The 27990-nt window shown below is 36.5% G+C and overlaps 1 pseudogene; it reads right to left on the bottom strand.

The window, feature by feature from the left end:
• Nucleotides 1-6: 6 nt before the first annotated feature.
• On the bottom strand, nucleotides 7-27904 carry LOC110685960 (annotated as a pseudogene).
• Between the last annotated feature and the right edge of the window lie 86 nt (nucleotides 27905-27990).

Consider the following 27990-nt stretch of genomic DNA (forward strand, 5'->3'; position numbering starts at 1 on the left):
GCACCGAGTATCTCATCTAGCTATTAACTTGCTGAAAATAACTAATTTCATGCTTAACAATGTCATTTTAAACAAAAGGCAAAAGAAATTACTACTTAAAGCATTTTTATGACTCTTAGCATCAGAGTTCTATCCTAGCAGAATATTCGTCATTCACAAAAGCTTGTCTAATGAGCAACCTGCACTAACATAGTAGCATACGTATTGTACTATTAACATACCTGAAGCTTGTTTCAGAAAACTCCTTACCAAAATTACTTCTAACACTTCTGATCTAAATTTATGGGACAAGCACCTTAGAAGCATCCTCCCCTGCTGTTCGGACATCTTTGTTGTGATCAGGTTGTTCGCTACTTGATTAAAGCTTAATCGAGTTCTATAATCTCGATCTTGGAGCAACCACGACTGGCGTTAGCAGAACCATTCTCCTGCTGGTGCATCTTTGCGATCATAGGCTCACAGATGCTTTTAAACTCTTCCATTTTCTCCTCGAACTTGACAGCTTGAACAAGCAAATAGTTCCACTCCAGCCATTGGGTTACCTGCTCAATGGCATCACCCAATTTTCTCTTGTCCTTGTTATTCAGCTTCCTTCCACTACCTCTTAAGGTACCCTTTACCTCATACACATAATTCTCCAACTTGTTCTTAACTATGGCTGCCTTCTTGCGCTCCTCATCCTCTGCCTTGTACTTTTCAGCTGCCTTCACCATCTTTTCAATTGATTCCTTTGATAACCTCCCACTGTGATTGGCGATGGTGATTTGGTCCTTGTTGTTAGTGCCAGTAAGCACTGCAGACACAGTTAAGATGCCATCAGCATCAATGTTAAAACAAGCATCAAACTTACCAACACCTCGAGGCGCTGGAGGGATGTTATACAGGTTAAATTCTCCCAATAAGTTGTTGTCTTTCGCAATGGGCATCTCACCCTCACACACTGCAAATCGTACGGATGTTTGGTTATCAAGCGCAGTTGAAAATATTTTGACCATCTTAGTTGGGACAGTTGTACCTCGAGGAATTACTACTCCTACGCCACCACCATGTAGTTCAATTCCGAGGGACAGAGGAGCAACATCCACAAGCACAGAGTTCTTATTACTACCTACACCGGCCAATACTGCAGCATGGAATGCAGCTCCACATGCCACAGCCTCATCAGGATTAATACTTTTGCAAAGCTCCTTTCCACTAAAAAACTCTTTCAACAATTGCTGAATCTTTGGTATTCGAGTTGACCCTCCCACAAGAACAACATCATGAATTTCACTCTTTTCCATTTTGGCATCTCTCAAGCACTTTTGAACAGGTAACATACAATCTTGGAACAAATCCATATTCATCTTTTCAAATCGGGCACGAGTTATGCTACAAGAGAAATCTACTGCCTCAAAAAGGCAATCGATGTCAATAGTAGTCTCAGTGGTTGAAGACAGAAGTCTCTTAGCCTTCTCACAAGCAGCTCTTAGCCTCCCAACAGCCCTACAATTGGCACTTAAATCTTTGTTGTGTTTCCTATGAAACTCGGCCATGAAATGGCTCAGCAATCTATTGTCAAAATCTCTTCCACCAAGATGGGTGTCTCCACTTACTGCTTTTACTTCAAAAACATCCTTCTTGATGGAGACCAAAGAGACATCAAAAGTTCCACCACCAAGGTCAAAAACCAAAACATTCTGTGTTGCATCACTGCTAGTACCTTTCGTATCAAGACCATAGGCAATGGCAGCTGCTGTTGGCTCGTTAATTATCCTCATAACATTTAGGCCAGCAATGATACCAGCATCTTTAGTTGCTTGCCGCTGGGCATCATTGAAGTAGGCAGGGACAGTAACAACAGCATTTTTAACTTCTGAACCAAGATATGCCTCTGCTATCTGTTTCATCTTCATAAGAATCATTGAGGATATCTCCTCCGGAGTAAATTGCTTTTCTTCACCCTTGTAAGTAGCTACAATCATAAGCTTCTTGAAATCGTTTCCATCAGCAGTAGGAATCACTTTGAATGGCCAGAGCTTCATATCTTTTTGTACCATTTCATCAGTGAATCTTCTACCTATAAGCCTCTTAGCATCTACAACATATATAAAAAAAAAAAGATCTCGTTATCATCTGCATACTCAAACTCAATCAAATTCTGTCACTGACTTCCAATAGTAAGCAATTGTGTACAAACTGAAATTATCATCACAAATTGCCTAATACAAGTAGCTATGGCTAGACCGCTAGATAAAGAAACTTTACATGTGAGATGCAAATAACATGGCAAAAAAGGTTACGTCCAAGGGGAGTTTAACACTTTTACCGGACATTTGCCAATTTAAATTACATCTTAGAGCTAATTAAGCTCAGTGACTAGAGATCTATTAGCATCTTCTCATACTCAAATGTTTGATCTTTACTGCCATTTCCTTAATTGAAAATTTATGAGTTTGATTAATCATGATTACTTTCAATAAGTATCACATTCAAGAGACCAATTCAAAAGCCAAAGAAGACAATCTCTTTGCCATAGACTACTGAGATAATTTCTTGAAAAGATTTTCCAGAGAATTTTGCCAATAAATAAGCATTGCCTTGAAATTTTATGTGAGACAGTCAACACTAAATGAATGACAAAACATATTCAATATTATGCATTTATGGTCAGATAAAAAGCCACTAACTTCCTTATAAAAAATTTCTTGTCCAATTAAGGAGGCTTCGATGAAAAAGGCTCCATTTTTTAATCATCTTACAGAAGAAATACTATATTAAAGTGTTTCCCAAACAATTCAAACATCATTTGAAATGATCAAATTTATAACTAAACTTCAAAATATACTCTCAATCAAGAAGTAATTTTTAAATTAAAATAACCCATTACCACAAAGAATTCATCTTGATCTCACTATAATACTTATCTATTTTCCAACCTCACTTCATCACTCTATTTGAGTTTTCCATTTCAGGAAACAAGACCTTTACTTTCCGAACATCCCAAAATAGTCTATCACTTTTATTTCCAATTCAGACCAAGGGAGTGATTAATGATCTAAACAAGATGGCTCAAATCATTTGTGCTATCAAATAGTAATAGTCTCAATCTAAGAACCCAAATAGCGTATACACATTCATAATTGGCCATCAATATCTCAAATATAAATCAAAATCAACCAATTACATTTTGTCATTCAAAGTTTAAGAGCATACATGATTATATATAACCCATCTTATTTTAAGATAAAAATAAAAAAATAAAAAAAAGGTAAATTTTTTTTTTATATGGACAATATGAATAACAAGGGTTTCAATTTTTATTTTTAATTAAAAAAAAAAAGGAAAAAAGCTTAAAGAACAAACCAAAGATGGTGTTGGTAGGATTAATGCCGGCTTGGTTAGTGGCAGCCTCGCCAACGAGACGTTGGGTTTCGTTGAATGAGACCCAAGATGGCGTGGTACGGTTGCCTAAGTCATTGGTGATAATCTCAACACGGTCGTGTTGTGGGGACCATGCTCCGACGCAAGAGTAAGTGGTTCCGAGATCGATTCCTATCGCCGGCCATAATTTTGGTTGTTTTCCTCCATTCATCATCTTCAACTCACTACAGTAGTCTACGGAGTGATTTTTTTTTTTTTTTTTTTTTTTTTGCACAGGGCAACCTCTGTTTGAATGGTTGGGAATAACAATGACTGGTGACTTCTTTAATACGAGTAGAGTAAAAAAAAAAAAAAAGGCGGGGTTTAAAAGAATAATTTGTTTACCATAACTTTATTTTTTCAAAAAAATTCCAAATTTTTTTAAAAGATGAAATTGTTTGACTAGGTAATTTGTTTTTTTTTTTTTTTGTTTTTTTTTTTATGAAATTGGTAATTTGTTCTTGTATAAGTTTTATTATCAACTTTTACCTAATTATCTCTCTCCCTCTCTAAAAAAAAAAAAACCCTAAAAAAACCATAAAATCTTTGGCAACCGCAAAGGGCTACCATCATCATACCCATTTTTTCTTTATTTCCTTTGTTTTTTTGTTTTTAGCCATTAATAATTCTCCTTGCTCTCTCTTTATGAGAGTTTTCTTCCCAATTTTTGGGTTTGTTCTCTCCTTTTGTGAGAGTTTGGTGTTTGTATTTCTTCTCTTCCCTTATGGAAGATTGGAATTTATTTTTAGGGTGTTATTTGAAAGATTGGATTCATGGGTTGTTATTGTACAATTTTGCAATTGGCGTTGGAATTGAGGATGCGATCGACATGGTCAGGTAATGAATTTTCCTCCCAAAACTATGTCAAGAAAATGGATTCCCTCACAGAACGCTGCATAATTCAGCGAACAATCGGGAACTATACTTCATCGTCAGATCTAGTTTCTCATCATCGTAGTTTCTTTAAAGAGGATTTTTACTTGATTAATTTAGATTGTATTTTATTTTTCTATAATGCTTATTGTAGATGCCGTATGGCTTTCAATTAATGATATTTTATCTTTCCCTTCAAAAAAAAAAAAAAAAAATCAACTTTTACCTAACTTATTTTTTCTAGACTTATTCTATTAATTTAAACTTATTCAAATTTATATTTCATCAAATAAGTAGAAATAAGGCGAACAAACTAACCAGAGGCTTAATGTTTGCACGTACTTTTTAATAAATCAAGTGTACAACAAATATTATTTAATGATTCATTATTTGGGTAACCTTAATTTGTCTATAAAATAATCATGTAACGTTTAACGCACATTAGTAACCTAGTTAATCATAAGGGAAAATAAAGGGATAAATGGTTTATATTGAGGAGTAACCATGTTGTAGGAGAAATAAGATCAAAAAGGTAAGAGTGGAACAATGAGAGGAGAGATAAAAATAACATTAGAATGTATATTTTGTCAAATATACTCCAAAAGTTTGTTGACCTAATTACCTTCTTAAAATGTGAACGTACCAAAGGGATATGTTACTTTTAATATTTTGAGGAAGTATAATGCAATATATATTATATTATAAATTTGTTCTAAAGAATAAATTCGTTTTAATAATATTATAAAACAAAATAAATGTATGATTGATCAAACAATGATGATTCATAGTTAAATGTCATGTTTGGTGGTAGCGTTTGAGGTAACGGTTAGCGTTTTAACTAGTCAAAACACTACTTGAAAAAATATGAGAGTGTTTGGCGATGTAGCAGTTCGAGTAGCGGTTAGCGATAGAGTTAACGTTTAGGTAGCTTTTCCCAAACGTTAAAAATAGTAGCGTTTAGAAGCAGATAGTGTTTGACAAATTTTAATTACTTTGAAATAATATATTTATGGATTTTGATATATTTTAGTATTGCAAATTTACAACTTTAGTATTGCAAATTTACAACCGTTACTTTTGTAAAACACTCATACTATCCACCGTTACTTTGACAGCTAACCTCTACCCACTACAGCTATTCGCTTCCTTAACAGCTACCCGCTACTCGACCGCTAAAAGTTACCTGCTACCGCTACTTTTGCCAAACAGAGCCATAAAAATTAGTGTGTTTTCTATCATCTATTCAAGATTAAAATGTGTTATCTTCCATTAAATTTCACTTATTTGAATTTATCTGAAATTACCGGGACTTATTTAAATTATCCTAAATTTATCCTAACTTATATAAAATTTTATTATAACATGATGTAGTACTTTGTTTTCGGATAACACTTATACTCATGATTAATTGTCATAATGTAGAAACAACAAATATCATCCTATCATATGCTTATGTTTCTAAAATACAATTATACAAAGTGAATTTTATATATCATTCGATATATAAATCAATTATATCCTAGATGTCATTATAAAAATACAGATTATCAATCAATAACATAATAATAAAACAGACACCAAAAATGACATGTATCATTTTTTGGTGCTGTTATTTTCCCTCCAACATTGATCTTTTTTATTTTACTTTACTTTTTTTTTTATTTTTTATTTTATTTATTTAACTATTTCAATTCATTCCTTATACTTCCTCCGTTAACGATTATATGCATCAAACGTACCTTTCGCGGAGGCCAATGCAAAACTTTTAGTGGGTGTTTAGGTGAGGGTAATTGGAAAGAGGGGCATGTGATTAATTGACTAAAAAAGAGGGAAAGGGGGCCCGATTTTCATAGAAAGAGCAGAGAGAAAATGAAATTATGGGGGAAAAAATTTTCCCTCCTAAAATTTCACCATCCATTTAAAAAATTCAGTTTTCACCCCAAAATTTTCCCTCCTAAAATTTCACCATCTATTTAAAAAATTCAGTTCTCACCCCAAAATTTTCCCTCCTAAAATTTCACCATCCATTTAAAAAATTCAGTTTTCACCCCAAATTTTTCCCTCTACTTGAATTTTTCATTCAAGGGAGGATATTTAAACATCCTGTCAGAAAACAGCATTCAAATGCAACATACAAACCTAAAGTTCCATATCCATATTACACCATTGTTTAATTTCTTGACAAAAGTCAGACCTAAGCTATCATCCTAAACCTAATTAGTGCTAGGTCAGTTGTAGCATCTTCATCTCCTTATTCTAGTTCAGCTTCAGCACAGCAAAAAAAAAAAACAACCACCCCACTTCATTACCAGCCCTGATATTTGTGGAACTCAATAACATCAGAATAGGCAACATTGCAGAAATTTTTGACGATGATTTTTTCAGCATTGATCAAATGCTAAATGATGAAAGCAATATGGAAGACAGTGATTCAAGCACCATGGAAGGAACTCACTACACTGAAGACAATGTGTTACATGAAGAAGCAATGCAGCAATCCAAAGGCAGGAAACAACTTATTGTTTCCTAAAAAAGAGAAATTGTTGATGCTTTTCTATTGAAGTTGGAAGGTGGGGAATTGCCAAGAGGGTTTTTATCACAGCTAGGAGTCAAGTTGAATGTGCACAGGACAACAATTCAGAGGTTATTCAAAGCCATAAAATCCCAAATGGCAGTGGGGAACGTGATAGATGTCAAAAGCAAGAAACTTGGCAAAACTAGACGCAAACCAACATAGTACACAAATGAGTTTCTGCAATCAGTCCCTTTGTGCAAGAGGACAACTGAGAGAAGCTATGGAGCTGCTCTCAAAATCTCACATGTCACCATCCACAAGTTAAAGAAAAAAGGGAGACTCAGAACACATACAAGCACAAATCACCCGGCCATGACATCCAACCACAAGATAGCAAGACTAAAATGGGTTTTAAGTCATTTGCTGCCTGATGCAAAGAATGATGACCCTAAGTTTGAGGATATGCAGCAAGTAGTACACATAGATGAAAAATGGTTCTACTTGAACCTAGAAACAAGGAGGTTCTATCTCCTGCCAAATGAACCAAATCCATATAGGTGCCAACAGTCCAAAAGATTCGATCAAGGTAAAAGGCATGTTCATGGCAGTCATTGGGAAGCCAATATTTGACACCCATGGACTAGTGGTACATGATGGAAAGTATGGAATCTTTCCATTTGTGTATGATGAGAGCATTGCAAAGAAAAAAAGCAAAAACAGGGAGGCTGGAGCTGTGGAAATAAAGGCAACACAAAATGTAAACAAGGAGGCAATCAAGGCAATGCTTCTCAACAATGTAATTCCAACCATAAAAAGTAAATGGCCCCCCCATCTGTCTAAGGACATATGGATTCAGTGGGATAATGCCAGATCTCATCAAATTCCTAAGGATGAGGAATTCATTGCTGCATGTCAGTCAAATGGGTTCAACATTCAGTTCATTTACCAACCAACAAAGTCACCTGACTTGAATGTGCTAGATCTTGGGTTGTTCAATGTCATACAGTCCATAAAATGTTAGTCATTCCCTGAGGACTTGGGGGAACTCATAGACAAGGTCAAAGAGACTTATGACGTGTTCAATCCAGTGTTAAATAAGCACTGTTGGATAACACTACAATGTTGCATGGAAGAAATACTCAAGCATCTAGGGGGAATAATTTTACCCCACCACACAAAGGGAAGAAAAGGCTGGAAAGACTTGGCTTGCTGCCAGAACAACTACAGGTGGACAGGAATGTGGTTCAACAAGTTGTTGATTACTTCAACACTATATTCATATCAACAGGTGAAGGCAATGAAGATGATGAAGGCATGCAAGTTGATGCAGACAAAACACACCTCAGACACATGAGCAAGGTGACAGTGAGACTGCCACACATAACCAATGAATAGCAAGGAAGCAAATGGACACCTAGTAGGTAGTCTTTTTTGTTTTTATTTTGACAACTGTTTGAGTTTCATTGGTTAGGTGTATTTTGTTTACATTTAAGGTTAATATTGTAAGGCAGTCTTGACTAGCTTATTTTGAATATGTACAACCTTTTGAAAAACTTTATGATATCAATTGTGATGGGTTTATGTACTAGAAGTGATTACATTATGTTTTTAACCATGATACACAGACACAAACACTAGTTTAAATCCATCAGAGGGTGTTGCTTTATCACACAAACTACATAAGTGGTTCCCTCAATAACAACTCACAGTTGAAGTTGTTGGAGCAATTCCAACTTATGAAATTTTTTGGTCAAATGAGTCCCTTCATCACTTGGATTTTTCACACACACAGACACTACATCGAGGGACTCCTAGATTAGGTGGGAACACACATCTCATAATGGGACTCATATAGGGACAGACATGTAGGCAATAATGTTGTTCTCTGTTAGCATTGACATCGAGAACAAAACAAAAGGGACTGAACTACAGGCACATATGTTCTCTTAATTGGATTTCACTGAGAACATCTAACACCATTCACAATTGACCACAAGTTCATCATCATTCATCATATCACAAACCCCAATGCCATTGGTGCCGATTATGAACAACCTCAAGCTCAAGCCATACATAACACTAAACCAAAAATAGCCAACAAATTTAGAGAACCCACAAATGATCAAGCACAACAAACAGAAGAAGCAGTACCCACCTATGAACAACCACAAACCCATATATGAACAACCTCAAGCCATAAATATCACAAACCAGGAATACCCAACAAATTGCCAACATTATCCAACAATCATAGCACCCAAATTCCCAAACAGAAGCAACCAAATGTCCAACAATCAAGAAACGATAGAATTTAACATCAATCCCCACATTTATCAACAACAACCCACAATTTAGTAAACACAAGCCACAAATTACCAAAAACAACCAACAATTACTACCAATAAGGCTCAACATAGCAAACAGAGGCTAATTATCACAACCAACAAGCAAATCAGGCTAATTATCACAACCATCTAACAAATCAGGGACTAAGAGTAAATGATCATAATGAATAAAAAAACTTAAGGGTCAGAAAAGAGTTACGCTGCGGATTTAGTTAAAGCCACCATTGGAAGGGTTGTAATCCCTACCACCATCAACAACCTCGTCAACAAGGGACCCAGATCTCTCCCTTTTTTACCGGAGACAACTCCAGTAGACCCAGATCTACCGCCTCCTCTACGGGTTTTCCCGGCGAAGGGGCTACAGAAAGGGGTTCAGCATCCTCACCCTTCACAACATCAACATCAGGACCCTTTTTCGTGGAACCTTCACCCTTGTTGCCCATATCTACAACCTTAGACCCATCACCTTCTTCATCAGAGTCGTAAGGATCAAGCTTCGCACCCACACCATACATACGACGCATATCCAGGTAAGTAGCCCTACGTGTTCCAATCAACCTCATCTTCCCAGTACGACGCTGACACCTTTAGGTAGCAACAACGTCCAGATCTTGTTGCTTTTCGTTTGGGGAACTCATTTTTTTTGGGTTTTTGGAACAAGAAAGTAGATGCACAACCAGAGATGGTGTAATAGATAGAGAAATTAGGGTTTCAACGAGGAGAGAGAGTGAGGTAAAACAGATCGCTTTTGGGAGAAGAGAGAAAGTGAGGTAAACCAGATCGAAAGAAGAAAAGAGAAAGAGTGTTGAAATCTGGAACGATGTCCAGAAGTAAAGGGTTGACCAGCGTCATTAATGGAGGTACTTGAAGGATGCATTGAAGAGGGTGGGTGAGAAGATGAAGAGGATATGATGAATGGTTGGAAAAGGGGATAAGTGAGGGTAATTTTGGTGGGAATCATTAGGTTAGATTTGATGATCATGGGGATATTTAATTAGAGTAACAAATTAGGTTAGTATATAATCAGTTTTTAACAAGGGCAATACGGTAATTTTGTCACTAAAAAAGTTACTAAAAAAGGAAAGAAAATATTTTGTTGCAAATGATGGGTAGCGCCCTTTTTTAGTAATTGATGCAGTATAAAATATTCAGTATATTTTGATTTTAATATATTTTTATATAATTTTGATTGAAATACTCCATCCCTTATTTAAAATAATCTTTCATACTGAAACTGCCATCCATTAGATAAATTTCCTCTTACAGGAGTGCAGGCTCACTCACCCTTCCAAGAAGAGCATATTATGGAGGTGTGTTTACTTTTCGTTATCTATTTTTAGTCTAACAAATGTGGTTAATACTTATACAATTAAATTGAGTTTCATTTTTCCTGGTATCATGTTTTGGGGCTACCCATTTGAACCATTCACCATTTAAAAATTTTGCCAAAAACTAAGCTGAAAACAAGTTTTGTGGCGGGATGTGATAGTTAGAACTAGGAAAGTTTTACCAAAAACTAAGCTGAGAAGTGGTAATATTTTGTTTATTGTTAGCCTAGAGCAAACTTTCTTGGTATCAATTTATATGTATGATACTTGGTTTTGACTTATGAGGGTTAAACCAGATCGACAAGCCCTTACTACTGTTTAGTCTAAAGTGGTCCTCTATCAGGTTTCCTAGAACTGCTCTTATTGACCCTTTATTGAACAAACTTGGACTGCCATACTGCCCGTTGGCAGGGCGGACTCACCTTTAGTCATAGTGGGTCCGGTGACACAGTATTTTTTTTAAAAATAAAATATCAAAGAGACCCCTTATTATAGATAGGTGGTCTCTTTGATGCTGCTATTGGTAACAACAAACAATATCAAAGAGACCTCTTATTAAGATAGGCGATCTCTTTAATGCTGCTATTGCTACAAAAGACTTGCTGTGGTTTTTTTTAAATATTAAAGAGACCTGTTATTTATATAAGAGGTCTCTTTGATGCTGCTATTGCATTTCGCAATTTTTTTGCGCTACTTTTTTTCATTAAAGAGACCAGTTATATTTAATAACTGATCTCTTAAGTTATCTCACTTTTTTTTGTATAATTTTTTAATAATTTTTTTTTCCCTTTTTATATCTTATATTTGTACAACCAATTTTAATATTTCCCCATAAAGCTTATCAATTAACTAAAAAATCATAAAGTTAATTCAATATAATAATTTTATTGTACCACTTGTTTATAACATGTTATTTGTAGTATTTTCGACTTGTAAAATTGAATTCTTAAGTACTGTATTTGGTTGTGGTATGAATTTTTGTGTCCTATTTTTGGATTGAAATCAATTTGGTGAAATATATATATATATATATATATATATAATTTTTGGATTGAAATTAATTATGAACAAGACATGGAAAAAAAAATTGTACTTTCACAAATGATCAATAATTGATGGTGACACACTATCTCGGAAATCCTGAATCCGCCACTGCTCGTTGGGTGTGGGTTTCGCAAACAACACTTGAAAAGCAAGTGGTGTGTGTGAGTCACGATTCTGCTCCACATACATATAGAAGATAGTTTTGACTAGTTACTTAACCACATATTATTCATTGTATTTATTTTCCTCATTTAGCACTAAGCTAGGTTGTTAGTTATACGTACATGATTATTTTTTTTTCTAATTCACTTTATTAAGAGAGGATTTTAAGTATATGGGTCCAATAATTATTTGTTTATGGATATTATTCATGATTAGATTGTAGGTTCAAGGTGATGAGTTGAATGCAGAACGCGCATAAGGCATATGAATCTGTCAAACACTCAAACATGCAAAACAAACATTGCTTATATAGTAGAGCGAGGTTTTTGATATTTTGGTTTTGTGTCATTTATATGGTGGGTAGTCATCTTAGATTATTCTTTTCCTTTTGCAGGATATTACTCGTGATAATATTTTAACATGTTGGCTAATGGCTATTGTGAAGGTTGCATTCTACGGCGCAAGAGACGTCAATCAAATAAATCATGGTTATTATTAGCTCTTCAAGCTTGTTGGATTCTTGGTTGTCACTGCTCACTATGTATATTCTATAAATATTATTTTTGGTTTGAATCTTATCTAATTAGACTTGTATGTAGGTAGAAATTAGGGACTAATTTATGTTACGAAATATGTACTTTGTATATTGTTACGAATTCGAACCTATTCTCCTATGTGCAATAGAATAATAATAATAATAATAATAATAACTATAATAATAATAATAATAATAGACATACTGTGTTGCATTAGCTCCAGAAACTGTTGTAACTAGGTGTCGCATTAGATATATTTAACCGTTGTATTAGCTAATGTTTTTTATGTGACAGGCCTATATAACCGTAGCATTAGATATACTAGCTCATGCGACGGGTGCACACAAGCGTCACATTAGGCCTCTTATGCGTCACATTAATTAGGCCTAATGCAACGCAATCGTATGCGATAGCTCTAGGGCGTTGCATTAGAGCTAATGTGACGGTTAAAGAGTCCTATGGCGACAAATTTGTGCGTCGCATTAACTTTGAAATGTAGTAGTGATTGTAAGTGCGTTACTTTGACTTTGCAATATTATATTGTACTAACTTTGACTAAGTAACATTAAAGTGAGGGATAGATAAAGTGGTTGAAGCTTCCCTCCAAAAAATTAATACGAGTAATATATAAATGTGACTTTATTATGTAAATGTTATTGAATAAGTCCGTGTGAATATTATCATAATTATTATTTTTTATTTATTTTTCTAACCAATTGGTTGTTGGTGTAGTGGTGATTAGGACTACACTTGATAGGGAGGACATGTGTTCGATCCCCCACAACAACAATTGGGAGGAGACTAGAACTTAACCACCCAAAACTGATCTTCGAATCCGGATTAGCCCAAAGGGTGAACCGGGTGGAACACCAAAAAATAAAAAAAAATTATTTTTTAATATTTTTATTAATAAACTTAATAGATGTTGATACTCAAAGTTGTGCATTGGCAGAAAGTATGTGTTGTTTAATGTTACTTAAGCTAAATATAAATAATTTTAGAATAACCGTGCATGGCACGGGACCTAACTAGTATCTAGAGATAAAGGGGTGACATTTTATCAGTCATTTTTTAAAATAAAAAGTTGTTTAAGAGTTGGTACTTGAGAAAAAAATAAAAAAAAATTATCCTAAAATTCAAAGGGATTATATTTCTTATGCAAGATAATTTGTATAAACGATCCACATATATATGTAAAAGGTTGGTACTTGAAATAAAAAATTTATCCTAAAATTCAAAAAACAAAATCGCCCAGACACAACACTAAACTCAATATAAAATCAGATTCTAAATATAAATTAAATTCAATTTCTATTGAAGAAATTGACCTTGTAATCTATCATCATAATATATAAATGTAATCACATATCCATGTTAATCAGCAATTAATTCTAAAACTACTTTTTAATTTATATTAAAAAAAATTCTTACAAAAAAAAGGTAAAAATTACCACAAAATTAACCAATGTTATGGTAGTTATAAGACTAATAACAATGTATTCCTTCGTTATTTTTTTCTACTCACTTTTCATTTTAGATCAGTCTTTTATATTTAACTCACTTTTTATTTTAGGTCGTTTATTTATTCCTTTAATTCAACCCCACAATATTTAAATTACACCTTTTCATGCTGACATGCTCTCTTTTACTTTATTTACTTTATTCACCTTTTTATACCCTTCCTTACCAAATCTTACACCCACTTATATTATGAAAAAATTTCTTAAAAATTGCGTAAATATAGTAATAGAGTAGAATATACAAAAATGGAGGCCGTATGATAAGAAATGTTGCCAATAAGCTAGGATTAGAGGAAGTGCATCTGATCGACTACGCCCAAAAGAAAGGACAGATTTAAAAACTTAAAAAACACATTTTTAGTTTATTCCTAAGGGTTCTTGTACTCTCTTATTTTGATATAGTGGATTATTTCGACGTTCGTCGTTCGTGGGTTTTTTTGATAATTTTTCCCAAGTTAAATATTGTGTCCATTTTTTCCCTACTTATCTTGCCATTATCTTTCTCCTAATTATTTTATCAATCTCAACATCTTTAACTTTCCGTTGTGCACTCACCAACCCTAACAGTGAATTGTAAGGGAAGAAGTTAAGATGATTATGGTTGCTGAAAATTTCAAGCGCGAGGATGAGTGGCGAAGACAAAGTGCTAAAGCCAGGATAGAATTGGAGAAATGCATAAAAACTATCTCTGACATGCTCAAAGATCATGGTAAGAAGATTAAGCACTACGACAGTCGGATACTAAGGGATGCTATTGTGCAGACCAAGCAATTCATAGATGTGAATTGGAATAATGCGAAAGCACACAAGTACAAGGAAAAGTTGGAAGAGGTAAAGAAAATTTGTAACCCTATAGTTGCAAAAATGCGATAGAATGATGGTGCTGAGGCTAGTGGCACCTAGTGTTTCCGAAAGTTGGATTGTCTACATTGATGATTAAGCTTGTACTTATATCATTACCCCAGTACTATTCTGCTAGGAAAAATGAACTCATGTTAGTCAATATTTTGTCCATTTCATTGGTCTTTTTTGTATTTTTATTTCCACTTCAACTAGGATAGTCTAGACTTTTTAGCCACTGTAAAGTCTGTGATGTCTATGTATATATTATTAGGAGATAATCTTGTATATATATTTTGAATTTATCTTTTCCTTATTCTGTTTTAGATAGAATCAATTCTCCTATAATGGAGCCATAATTTTAGGCATAGATTAGGCTATAGTTTAACTTAATTTGTTAAGTTTGTATACTATATATATGGCTGCCAAAAGCCTTGTGAATATCAATCAAATAACATATTTCTTATATTTCTTATATGATATCAATCGCCTTTTGATCCAACTTCTCGCTTCCGCTATCACCATGAATGACGGTACCATCCCCAATACTGAAAACCCAGCCACCCCTTTTACAGTAATCAATGTCCAAAATTGCATCAAGCTTACACCCTCGAATTATGTTGCCTGGAAAACTCACCTTCAGGCCACTCTTCTTGGGTACGGTGCGTGGAAGTTTGTGGATGGTAGCTTCCCGTCTCCTCCCAAAACAATCACCAAGAACCGCTCTTCTGCGATAAACCCTGCTGCCACAGCCTGGTATCGCCAAGATCGCTTGGTCTTTAGTGCCATTGTAGGTACTCTTTCTCAAAATCTTGTGCCTCTAATCACTCAATCTGCTTCGGCTCATGAGGCTTGGAATATCCTAGCCTCCACCTTTGCTAATCCCTCTCGTGGTCACTTCAAGCAAATCAAGGCTCACCTTGCTCAAATCACGCATACTACTCAAACAATCACCGAGTATATGCAATCAATTAAGCAATGCTCGGATCGACTTGCTGCTATGGGGAAACCTATGGACAATGAAGATCTCATTGAAAAAGTTCTAAGTGGCCTTGACTATGATCAATTCAGATCAGTGATTGATGCAGTTAATGCCCGAGATACTCCCATCTCCTTTGAGGAACTTCATGAAAAGCTAATTACCAAAGAACTCACTGTGTCTGTACCTTCACCTCCCTCTTCTTTTCCTGCCTCAGTGAATGCAATGCATCATCGCAAGAACCCCTCCCCCAAACCACCAACAATGTCCTATACATCCACCCCACCCTCATCAACCTATGTGCCAAACACTGCAACCCCAACTCCACCTTCTCCTCAACGACCCTTCCTTGGCAAATGTCAATGGTGTCGTACTCAAGGACACTCCTTGACTTACTGCCCCATATTCAAGAACCTATATCCTACTATCCGAGTTCCCACTCCCACCTACAATCGCACTCCCTCTAAGGCTCAAACTCCTTCGTTTCATGCTCCACAAGCCAACGTTGCTACGGCTTCGTCCCCTGCATCAAACTCTTGGCTCCTTGACAGTGGTGCTTCTCATCACGTCACCAATGATTTGGCTAATCTTTCTCTTCATGCTCCCTATGATAGTACGGAGGAATTGATCATAGGAGATGGTTCAACTCTTCCTATTCATCATACTGGTTCTTTCTCTATCTCTACTCCCTCTGCTACTTTTAATTTTTCAAATGTCCTACATGTTCCCTCCATCTCCCGTAATATTTTATCCATTTCTCAGTTTTGTCGAGAAAATAACACCTCTATTGAATTCTTACCCTCTTTGTTTCGTGTGAAGGAGCTTTCGCAGGGGAAGACCCTCCTCCAAGGTCCAACTAAAGCCGGAGTTTATCAATGGCTTCCTAGAGTTCCTCGTGTTTTTGCTTCCACCATCATTCCAAAACACTCTTGGCATCATCGTTTAGGTCACCCATCTAATAAAGTTCTTCAATCTTTAAAATCTAGTTTTAGCCTTCCAATTTCTGATTTTTGTATCAATGGTTGTAATGCTTGCAATATTAATAAAAGCCACAAACTTCCCTTTTATTCGTCTACTCTTAAGTCTCATGCTCCATTGGAATTAATTTTCTCGGATCTATGGACTTCTCCTGTATTTTCCCATGACAAATTCAAGTACTATATTATCTTTGTTGATCATTATACCAAGTACATATGGTTTTATCCTCTGAAAAATAAATTGGACACATATAAAGTCTTCTTACGTTTTAGGGCTCTAGTTGAGAATTTCTTTAAACGTAAGATTATACAATTTTTTTCCGATAATGGTGGTGAATTTGAAAAACTCACACCTTATTTATCCTCAAATGGAATTTCACATCTCACTTCCCCTCCTCATACTCCGGAACATAATGGCTATGCCGAACGTCGACACCTTCACATTGTTGAAACCGGCTTAGCCCTTCTTTCTCATGCTTCGTTACCCCTCACATTGTGGCCTCATGCCTTGGCCACTGCCACCTATCTAATCAATCGTCTACCCACCAAGACTTTACATAACACCTCTCCTTATCATAAGCTATTCGGTTTTCCACCTAATTATCATAAGCTTCGTGCTTTTGGTTGTCTTTGCTATCCGTGGCTTAAACCCTACACTTCACACAAGCTAGACCCCAAATCCTTACCATGTGTTTTCTTAGGCTATTCTTCCACACAAAGTGCCTACTATTGTTTACATCCTCCAACTAATCGAATTTATACATCTCGTCATGTTAAATTCGTTGAGGATGTATTCCCTTTTCCTTCTCTTAGCAACTCTTCATCTTGCACAAAATCCTCCACTATTGAGGAATGGGTAAGTATAAATCTTCCTTTTTCACCCTCCTGCCACATTCAACCTACAGTTGAAGACACTACTCCTCCTCACTCCCCTACTCCTACTCCCTCAACCTCTCTGCACACACAATCATCTTCATCTACACCCTCGTCTGCCTCCCCAACTATACCAAACTCCTCATCTTCTTTCAATATCACATCACCAAATACCCCATTATCCGACACTCATTCTGAACCCGAACCTACTGCCCCTCCTCCATCTCGTACCATTGTCACTCGTCTCCAAAACAATATTGTCAAACCCAACAAAAAATATGCTTATCCTACCACTACAACCAGCCCTCATACTGAACCCATAACTATCACCCAAGCACTCAAAAACCCGCAATGGAGAGCTGCAATGCAAGCTGAATTTGATGCTCTCATAAACAATCAAACGTGGGTCCTTGTTCCACCAACTGACACACCCAATTTAGTAGGTTGCAAGTGGGTATATCGGGTTAAATATACAGCCAACGGTGATGTTGAACGGTATAAGGCTCGTCTTGTAGCCAAAGGATTTTTGCAACGTCCGGGTATTGATTTCTCGGAGACGTTTAGTCCAGTGATAAAACCAGCTACTGTTCGATTGCTACTCTCTCTAGCAGTCTCAAGGGGATGGTCGATTAGGCAACTCGACATCAACAATGCCTTTCTTCAGGGAACTCTTCATGAAGATGTTTATATGGCCCAACCTCCGGGTTTTATTGACAAAGACAAGCCTACTCATGTGTGCAAACTTCGAAAAGCAATTTACGGCCTAAAACAAGCACCTCGTGCTTGGTATACTGAGTTACGCACATATCTTCTTTCGGTTGGGTTCAAGAATTCTATTGCCGATCCTTCACTATTTCTATACAATTGCAATGGGATTATTTATTATTTGCTGGTTTATGTTGATGATATAATTGTTACAGGTCCTTCTTCGAATGCTCTTCAACAACTAATTAATACTCTTGCCTCACGATTTTCTTTGAAGGACTTAGGTCCTTTGTCCTATTTTTTAGGTGTTGAAGTACATCCTCATGATGGTGGTCTGTTTTTAAGCCAACATAAATATATTGGGGACATTCTTGCTCGTGCTAATATGTCAAATGCAAAGCCTGTCTCCACTCCAATGGTGGCACACCCTCCTCTGACGGGTGATTCCGGGTCACCATTGTCCACGCCTTCTGAGTATCGTGCTCTTGTTGGGGCTCTTCAGTACTTATCTCTGACTCGTTTAGATGTTGCATTTGCTGTCAATAGGCTATCACAATTCATGCACTGTCCCACGGATACTCATTGGGCGGCACTTAAGCGTTTGCTTAGATATCTCAAAGGGACAATTGATCATGGTCTAACTCTTCATCGCCACCCACCTTTGATCCTTCATGCTTTTACTGATGCGGATTGGGCTGGTGATAGAGATACATTTCACTCTACAACCGGGTATATTGTTTATTTGGGTAAGAATCCCCTTGCTTGGAGCTCAAAGAAACAACAAGGTGTTGCAACCTCTTCCACTGAAGCAGAATTTCGAGCTGTTACATCCACTACGGCAGAGGTGCTCTGGCTTCTCTCTTTGCTCTATGAATTGTTAATGGTGATGATCAGCTTGCCGATGCTCTTACAAAGCCTCTAGCATTCACACGGTTCTCTTTATTACAATCCAAGATTGGCCTTGTCTCACGACAGTCCATCTTGAGGGGGCGTATTAGGAGATAATCTTGTATATATATTTTGAATTTATCTTTTCCTTATTCTGTTTTAGATAGAATCAATTCTCCTATAATGGAGCCATAATTTTAGGCATAGATTAGGCTATAGTTTAACTTAATTTGTTAAGTTTGTATACTATATATATGGCTGCCAAAAGCCTTGTGAATATCAATCAATTAACATATTTCTTATATCTCTTATATATATAACTATCAAGTTTGAATAGAACCCGATATGGAAGAATTTAGCTGATTTTATTTATGAGATTTTGCTGATAGTCAAACTGTAATTTGTACTACGCATTTCCGAATGGCTTAGATGGTTATATCAGTGAGACATATTGTAGACTATCATTAATGGACTGTTACTCTGATAAAAGATATGTTCTGGTCTGACTTGCAATAAGAAGTTATTTATAAATCTTTGCCAGTCTTTAAATATATTACTCTGTAGAAAATCCAGCAGTCAGCGACCTTGCAGTTCAGATGTTTGTATCTGAGCAATAAGAGGGTTGCAAATGCCTTCAAGCTCTTTAAATTTCTCATCAAACTTACAAGCCTCAATAAGATGGCAATTCCAGTCCAACCATTAATACTCTTGTTCCGGCTATATATCTTGCACAACATCCAATAAGTTATCAGTATAATTCTCCAAGGCAAACCTTACTTTGATCGCCTCGTTTTTCATGTTGCATTTTGAAGCAGGAGAAAGCCCTTGCAGAATAAATCCGCCTAAGAAGTGATTTTCCTTCCCAACAGGGCTCTCCCCTTCATACACACCAGAATCCAAGCTAGTCACATTGTTCTGCGGAGTTGTAAGTCCATGGCGTACCTTTTTTGTTGGAATGGTTGTGTTTCTTGGTATTACGATAAAGTTCAATATCTAGAGATGAAAATGGGTGACATTTATTAGTCATTTTTTACGTGTACTTTACATAATTATAGCAATACTCCCTCCGTCCCATAATACTTGACACAATTACCATTTGCATTCGTCTCAAAATACTTGACACGTTACTAAATATGGAATGAGATCACTAATAAAAAAATATTTTCTATACTCTTTGGGACCACAAACTCCAAAATCCAATTAAATCTTTCTCCTCATTACCCCCACCTCCCACACTTTTTGTTTTATTACATTATAAAAATACAAAAAAAAAAAAATTTATATGATAAACAAATGTTTTAAATGGATCCACTTGTAATTTTCTTAAATTACGTGTTCACCCAAACGTTCCAAGTATTTGGGACGGAGGAAGTATATTCCTTCGTTTTTTTCTATACTCACTTTTCATTTCAGGTCATTTTTTTTTATGTTCAACTCACTTTTTATCTTAGGTCATTCTTTTATTCCTTCAATTTAACCCTACAATAATAACACTTTTTCATGCACTCTCTTTTCTTTATTGACCTTTTCTAACATAAACCCATCTTTTTATATTCTCCCTTACCAAATGTTACACCCACTTATATTATGATTTTTTTTTAAATTGCGCAATTATAGCAAGTGAGTAGAATATAAAGAATGGAGGCAATATGATAAGAAATGTTGCCAATATGTTAGCATTAGAGGAAGTACATCTGATCGACTACGCCCCAAAAAATGACGAGTTTAAACAAGTAAAAAAAAAACACATTTTTAGTTTAAAATCCTAATATGATCCAAAAAAAGCCGAAAACTCTCTTAAGTCTTAACCCGTAAAACCACCGCATTTTACGAAATTGGACATGAGATTTGATGATAAGGCTCAACCTGACCCAAAATTTTGATCACCTTTTCTAAGATCTCATGCAACCCACGAATTTTTCGAGGAGTAGTAGTGTAGTACTCCGTACATCATTCCCCCCCCCCCCCAAAAAAAAAAAAAAAAAAAAAAATTAAAAAATTGGAAAGAAGAGAAGAGACCATCCTGTATAAATATAACTACACTGAAGCAACACCCTTCATCAAATATCCCAAAATAATCGGGTTCAAGCGACCCGAATTTTCGCCATTAATGGTATTCTGTGCCAATCTGAATTTTTTCAGAGGTTGTCCGCTCCATTCGCTACACTCATATGTCCACGTGTCTCCAAGCTTCCTTTTTATTGGGCAGATTATGCACGAAATCCGAATTCCCCTCCTCTCAGATAATGTTCTCCGGCCACCATCATCATCTTCTCTTTTTCTCTTATTTCCAGCCCGACTCTCACTACTACTTCTCCTATCTCCACCGCCAGCGCCACCTCGATCCTCATCTTGTTTCTCATTACCTCCCCCATCATCACCGCCTTCATCATCCCCATCACTCCCTTCTCTCATATTGGATGAACTAGAGCTTCCATCATCGTCATTATCCTCATCTTCATCACCAGTGTTCTCGAAAGAACTATCCTCAGACACTCCGGTCGATTCCGGCACCCAATCTTAAATTAAAAAATTGATTTGAAGATTTTGTATACTATAGAAACCATAATATGTGACAATGTATTACTGTGAGTTGTCACTTGTATTCTTTTGTTCAATTTGCTGTATGTTGTCGAAGTTCATTGATGTTCATATATGTCTTGGTCTGGACCAGAGTTTATTTTGCTGCATTATTTACCTTTTTCTTTCCGCGATACAAGAATTGATTGAAACTACTACATAGAACGTAAAGTCCATAAGTATTTATTGGATAGAATTTTTTAGGATGGATTCAAGGCTTTATTATCATCATATATTCATATATACTCCACAGTGTCTTCTTGTCATACTTCTAGTTAATATTTTACATTGACAATCAATGGCAGATGTAAAGAGGCTTTTAGGCAGGAGCTTTGATGATGAAGCTCTACTCGACAACATGAAGCTTTTGCCATTTAAAATCATTGGTGAAGAAATAAAACCCAAGATTGTGGTTAAATACAAGGGCGTAGAGAGGTCATTTGCACCTGAAGAGATTTCTGCTATGTTACTTTGTCAAATGGCAGAATTCGCCGAGGACTATCTTGGCACTATAGTGAAGGATGTTGTTGTTACTGTTCCAGCTTGCTTCAATAATATACAGCGTCAGGCAACTAAGGATGCTGGAAGAATTGCTGGACTGAATGTGGTGAGCATTATCAACGAACCTACGGCTGCTGCCATTGCTTATGGCCTTGACAGGGTGACTAATGACAGGAAAAATGTGTTGGTATTTGATCTTGGTGGAGGTACTTTTGATGCCTCTTTGGTCATTATTGAGAATGCAAGATTCGAAGTCAAATCAGTAAGTGGAAACACCCACCTGGGAGGAAGAGACTTTGACAACAGAATGATTGAACATCTTGCGACCTTGTATCAGAGGAAGCATGGAAAGAACATTAGAGAGAACTCTAGGACTATTGAGAAGCTAAGAGCTGCTTGTGAAAGAGCAAAGATAATTCTCTCTTCAGAAACGTCAACTAGTATTGAGATTGATTGCTTTTTCGAAGGCAGGGCTGTCTATTCAACCATCACTCGTGCTCAATTTGAGATGTTGAATATGGATCTGTTTGTGGAGTGTATATACCACACTGCTAAATGTTTAAGGGATGCTAAAATGGATAGAAATGATATTAATGAGATTGTTCTAGTTGGTGGGTCAAGCAGGATTCCTATGGTTCAGCAGCTAGTACAAGATTTTTTCTGTGGGAAGGAGCTTTGCAATAGTATTAATCCTGATGAGGCTGTTGCCTATGGTGCTGCCGCGAAGGCTGCAGTCCTGAGTGGTAGAGATCATATGAGTTTTTCGGTTGTTGATGTCACTCCATACTCTCTTGGTCTTAATTCTAATCATGATGCTACACACATGAGTGTCGTGATTCCGAGAAACACTCCAATCCCAACAAGGATGCTTAAAACACTTTCTGATATACCGTATGCACAGGACAACCCACACTTATTGGCATTTCAGGTGTTTGAAGGTGAAAGACCCAAAGTCAAAGACAATATTAGTTTAGGTGTTTTTACACTCCATGGTATTCCTCCTGCACCCGAATGCGTTCCCAAACGAAACATCTGTTTTCAAATCGATGCTGATGGAATTTTGACATGTTCTTTTTATGATTTGGAAACTGGATATACGAATGAATTTTCAATTGAACATCCCAGTGGCCATTTGCAATTGTCAAGGGAAGAAGTTGTTAAGATGATGAAGGTTGCTGAAAGTTTCAAGTGCGCGGATGAATGGCGAAGACAAAGTGCTAAAGCCAGGATAGCTTTGGAGAAATACACGAAAACTATGTCTGACATGCTCAAAGATCATCGTAAGAAGATTGGTCGCAAGGACAATCACAAAATGGTGGTTGCTATTGAGCACACTAGGGAATATATAGTTTATCATTGGAATTATCTACAGTCAAAAGCACAGAAGTTTGAGGAACAGATGAAAGAGTTTAAGAAAATCTGTGACCCTATCGTTGCAAAGATGCTAAAGAATGATAAGGCAAGTGGTGCCTAGTGATTCCAAAACTTGGATTGTTGACATTGATGATTAAGCTTGTACTTATATCATTACACCAGTACTACTACAGTACTCTGCTAGAAAAAATAAACTCATTTTAGATAATTTTTGTTCATTTCATTGGTTTTTATTTTTATTTTTTATTTTTTTTTCCTATTTCTACTTTAACTAGAGTAGTCTAGATATTTTAGCTTCTGTACATCTACGTATATGTGACTATCAAGCTTGAATTAAAGCTGATATGATAAAAATTTAGTTGGTTTTCTTTATGAGATATATCAGATTTTGCTGTTGGCCAAACTTTGTACTAGTATTTCCTAATGGCTTGGATGGTTAAATCAGTGAGACATAATGTGGACTATCATTAATGGACTGGAGTAAGCAGCAGTAGTATATATTCTGGTGAAAGATTGTACAGAATATAAAGATATGATCTGAGGCTAAGTTGCAATAAGAAAGCTGTTTATAAATGTCACTCTTTAAATTACTCTGTAGACAAGCCTCCTAGCCTTGTGTGGTAAGGCGATTATTGTTAACCAATTGAGGTCCTCTCTGAGTCTCTGTATGTAACTTCCACGGCAACAAGAAAGCTCCAGTTTTATTTGTTAACACGGTGTCAATACTGAATATACAAGATCACATCGAACCACTTCTATATATACAACTTCATCACATGTTCATTCAACACACTTGAAGACTAGTCAGATTAATCCCTCATCTGCAGAACCTAAGCATTGTAGTACAAAGCAGAGAAAAGCAGCAGCATGTGTTATAATGTTATAATGCTAGAAAATTGCTCAAATTGATAATACTGAGGCAAATTCATCATAAAGCACACAACAGAGGTTTACAATCAACAAGTGACTGAAAACGAATTGTTTCCAACAGAAATTCAAATGACTGGTTACAGATGAATTGTAGTCGTACAGCATCAGGAATAACAAAAATCGACGTGTGGCTTACCAAGTCCAACATCTGTGACACAAATGAACAACTTTTGAAGAACGAAAACCAGATGAATTGGAATAGGCACACAAAAGCTAAAATCTAAAAGAGGCTTATAACAGTACTAAAACAAAAGGATTAAAAAGTAGTCAGGTTCCCAAAATCTAAACCTTTACACAAATAAAGCATCAACCTACATTGTTCACAAAGTAATTCAAACTATTTGTCTATTAAATGACAAACTAATTTTAGACAAAGATAGTAGCATATCCAAAAGTTCTAAATTAAAACTTCACAGTACAACTTACACCAAAGCTCTGTAAGGATTAAAGTGTTCAACTAACTTGCAATCAACCCACAATAGCAATGAACAAACAAGCATAACAATCAAGAACAACTTTGAAGGAATTAAAGCAAGTAAAAGGAAGACAATGTTACCGTGGGAAAACCCGAGAACCGGGAGAAAAAACCCACCCTTGCACTATGGAGTAATATTGATGATGAATGAACTCAAGAATTACAAGCATGAATTGTATAGAATTCAAATGCTCCTCACAAACCCTCTCAAAACCTCTCTATGTGTTTAAATGTTTGTGAATAATCAACAAAGAGGCTTAGAAAAGGTATATATAGTCTAGGTAGAAAATACAATCCAACGGCTAAGATTAAAGCAAATCGCACAAGTCGAAAACGAAGCGACGAAATAGGGAGCAGGGAGGTTCGGCCGAACCTACCCAGAGTTCGGTCGAACCTGGGGTGGTTCGGTCAAACCTCCTTGGGTTTGGTCACTCCTCCTCTAGAAATGTAAACTAGTGCACCTACTGACTTAAAACCGGGTTCGACCGAACTTTTCACAAGTTTGGTCGAACCTTAACAATAAGGCAGCTTCTATGCAATCTCCTTATGTCTCCATGTATTTATCTATCTCCACACTAATCCTAACAAGCTCTGTCAATCGAGCTCCACAACTTCAATCTTGGTTCGAGAATAACTAGCTTCACCAACATCTTTCAGCTGTTGGCGCAACTTTGCAATGATATGAGCACAACGCTCTCAAGTTCTTTGATTTTTTCCTCAAACATAGAAGTTTCGACATTGATGGTATACCATTTCATCCATTGCGCAGTCTGATCAATGGCATCCCCAAGCTTCCTCTTGTCTTTTGCACCGATCTTCTCTCCACTACCTCTTAAGGTATCCTCCATCTCATGTATATAATTCTCCAAAGTGTTCTTGGCATTCGCGGCCTTCTTTTGCTCCTTATCCTTAGCATTGTACGTTTTGGCCTCATTCGACATCCTATCAATTTCCACCTTTGATAACCTCCCTTTGTGATTTGTTATAGTAATTTGCTTCTTCTGACCAGACTTTTCTTCTGTTGATGTCACAGTCAAGATACCATTGGCATCAATGCTGAAACAATCAATAACCCTGATTTTTCCTTTTGGTGCCGGAGGGATGCCAGTTAGAAGAAAGTCACCCAAGAAGTTGTTCTCCTCAGCAATGGGACTCTCGCCTTCATACACACTAGTCCTCATCCTAGTTTGGCGGTCAGAGACAGTGACCGAGCTCTTATTTACCTTGGTAGGGATCGGTGTGTTCCTTGGAATCACAACTCTGAAAGCACCACTATGTAGCCCAACACCGAGAGATAAAGGAGTGACATCAACAAGCGAAAATTGCTCATCTTGTCGTACATCACTCAAGATTGCAGCATAAACGGCAGCTCCATAAGCAACAGCTTCATCCGGGTTCAGGCTTTTGGATATCTCCTTTCCATTAAAATAGTCCTGCAACATTTGCTGAATTTTCGGGATCCTTGTCGAACCACCCACAAAAACAACATCATCAACATCACTCTTTCCCATTTTGGCATCCTTCAAACACTTCTCAACAACTTCCATACAATCCCTGAACAAATCCATATTCATCTTCTCATCGAGCACGAGTTATGGTAGATGAAAAATCTATTCCATCAAACAGACAATCAATCTCGATATTAGTCTCAGTAGTCCACGAAAGTTGTCTCTTAGCCTTTTCACAAGCAGCTCTCAACCTCCCAAGAGCTCTAGGATTAGTACTAATGTCTTTATTGTGCTCTCTTTTAAATTCCGCGACAAAGTGACTCACCATTCTACTGTCAAAATCAACTCCACCAAGGTGGGTGTTACCACCTACAGCAATCACTTTCACGACGTTTCTTTTAATAGTGACAAAAGAAACGTCGAAAGTCCCTCCTCCAAGATCAAACACCAACACATTCTTAGGAGTAACTACATTACTCTTAAACTTGTCAAAATTATAGGCAATAGCGGCTGCTGTTGGCTCATTAATTATTCGTAATGATATTCAGTCCAGCAATGACTCCTGCATCTTTAGTTGCCTGACGTTGAGCATCACTGAAATAGGCCGGAACAGTAACAACAGCATTTTTTACTTCCGAGTCAAGATAGGCCTCTGCAGTTTCTTTCATCTTCGCGAGGACCATTGAGGATATCTCTTCAGGAGCAAGTTTCTTCTCTTCGCCCTTGTGGGTGACCACGATCATGGGCTTCTTTCCGTCGCTACCATCAGGACAAGCAACTACTTAAAAAGGCCAGAGCTTCATGTCCTTTTGAAGCTTGTCGTCGTTGAATCTTCTACCTATGAGCCTTTTGGCGTCTGTACATACTCATTAACAAGAAGTTAGGAACTGATGACACTGTATGTAATCTTACAAAAACATTCATTTTCAACCTCAAGTCAAGATTTAAGAGACATACATCAACTCATTTACCCACAAAAGAAAACAAGTTATTTGCACGTAATAATAACATAGTGTATTATTACTTTGTTAGTGTTTATAATATGTTCATCTTATAGGTTTAATCTAATGTAACTGCATATTGTACAGTTTAGGCTCAATGTTAAACATATCTTGAAATTATCACCACTATACTTCGGAGCCAAAATTCTGATCTATATAGGAGCAAAATAATGTATCTTTTATTTTGAGGAAATCTAACCATTTAATCAAATTCATTAATAAAGAGTCATGCACACATCCGACATTTATACAAAAAAACAATTTAACAAAACAAATCTTGAACATAAAAACTATAATGTTCAATTGAAATCCTAACACAAAGAACTATAATGTGCTCCCATTTCATCACATGCTAAGAATTGATAGCACATAAACAAAAATAAGAAGAAAAAAAAAAAAGTTAATAACAAACCATAAATAGTGTTTGAAGAGTTCTTTCCCGCTTGATTCCTTGCCGCCTCGCCGACAAGGCGGTTGTTAGGGGTGAAGGCCACCCAAGACGGTGTTGAACGGCTTCCCAGGTCATTAGTAATGATCTCTACACGGTTTTGTTGTGCCTGCCACACTCCTACGCATGAGTATGTTGTCCCTAAATCGATGCCTATCATCGGCCATTTCGCCATTAGTAAAGGCTTGGAAACAAAATGGATTCAAAAAACAAGTTTGAAATATAGCAAAGTTCTTAATCAAAAAA

Source organism: Chenopodium quinoa, unplaced genomic scaffold (assembly GCF_001683475.1).
Source record: "Chenopodium quinoa cultivar QQ74 unplaced genomic scaffold, ASM168347v1, whole genome shotgun sequence".
NCBI classification, from domain to species: domain Eukaryota; kingdom Viridiplantae; phylum Streptophyta; class Magnoliopsida; order Caryophyllales; family Amaranthaceae; genus Chenopodium; species Chenopodium quinoa.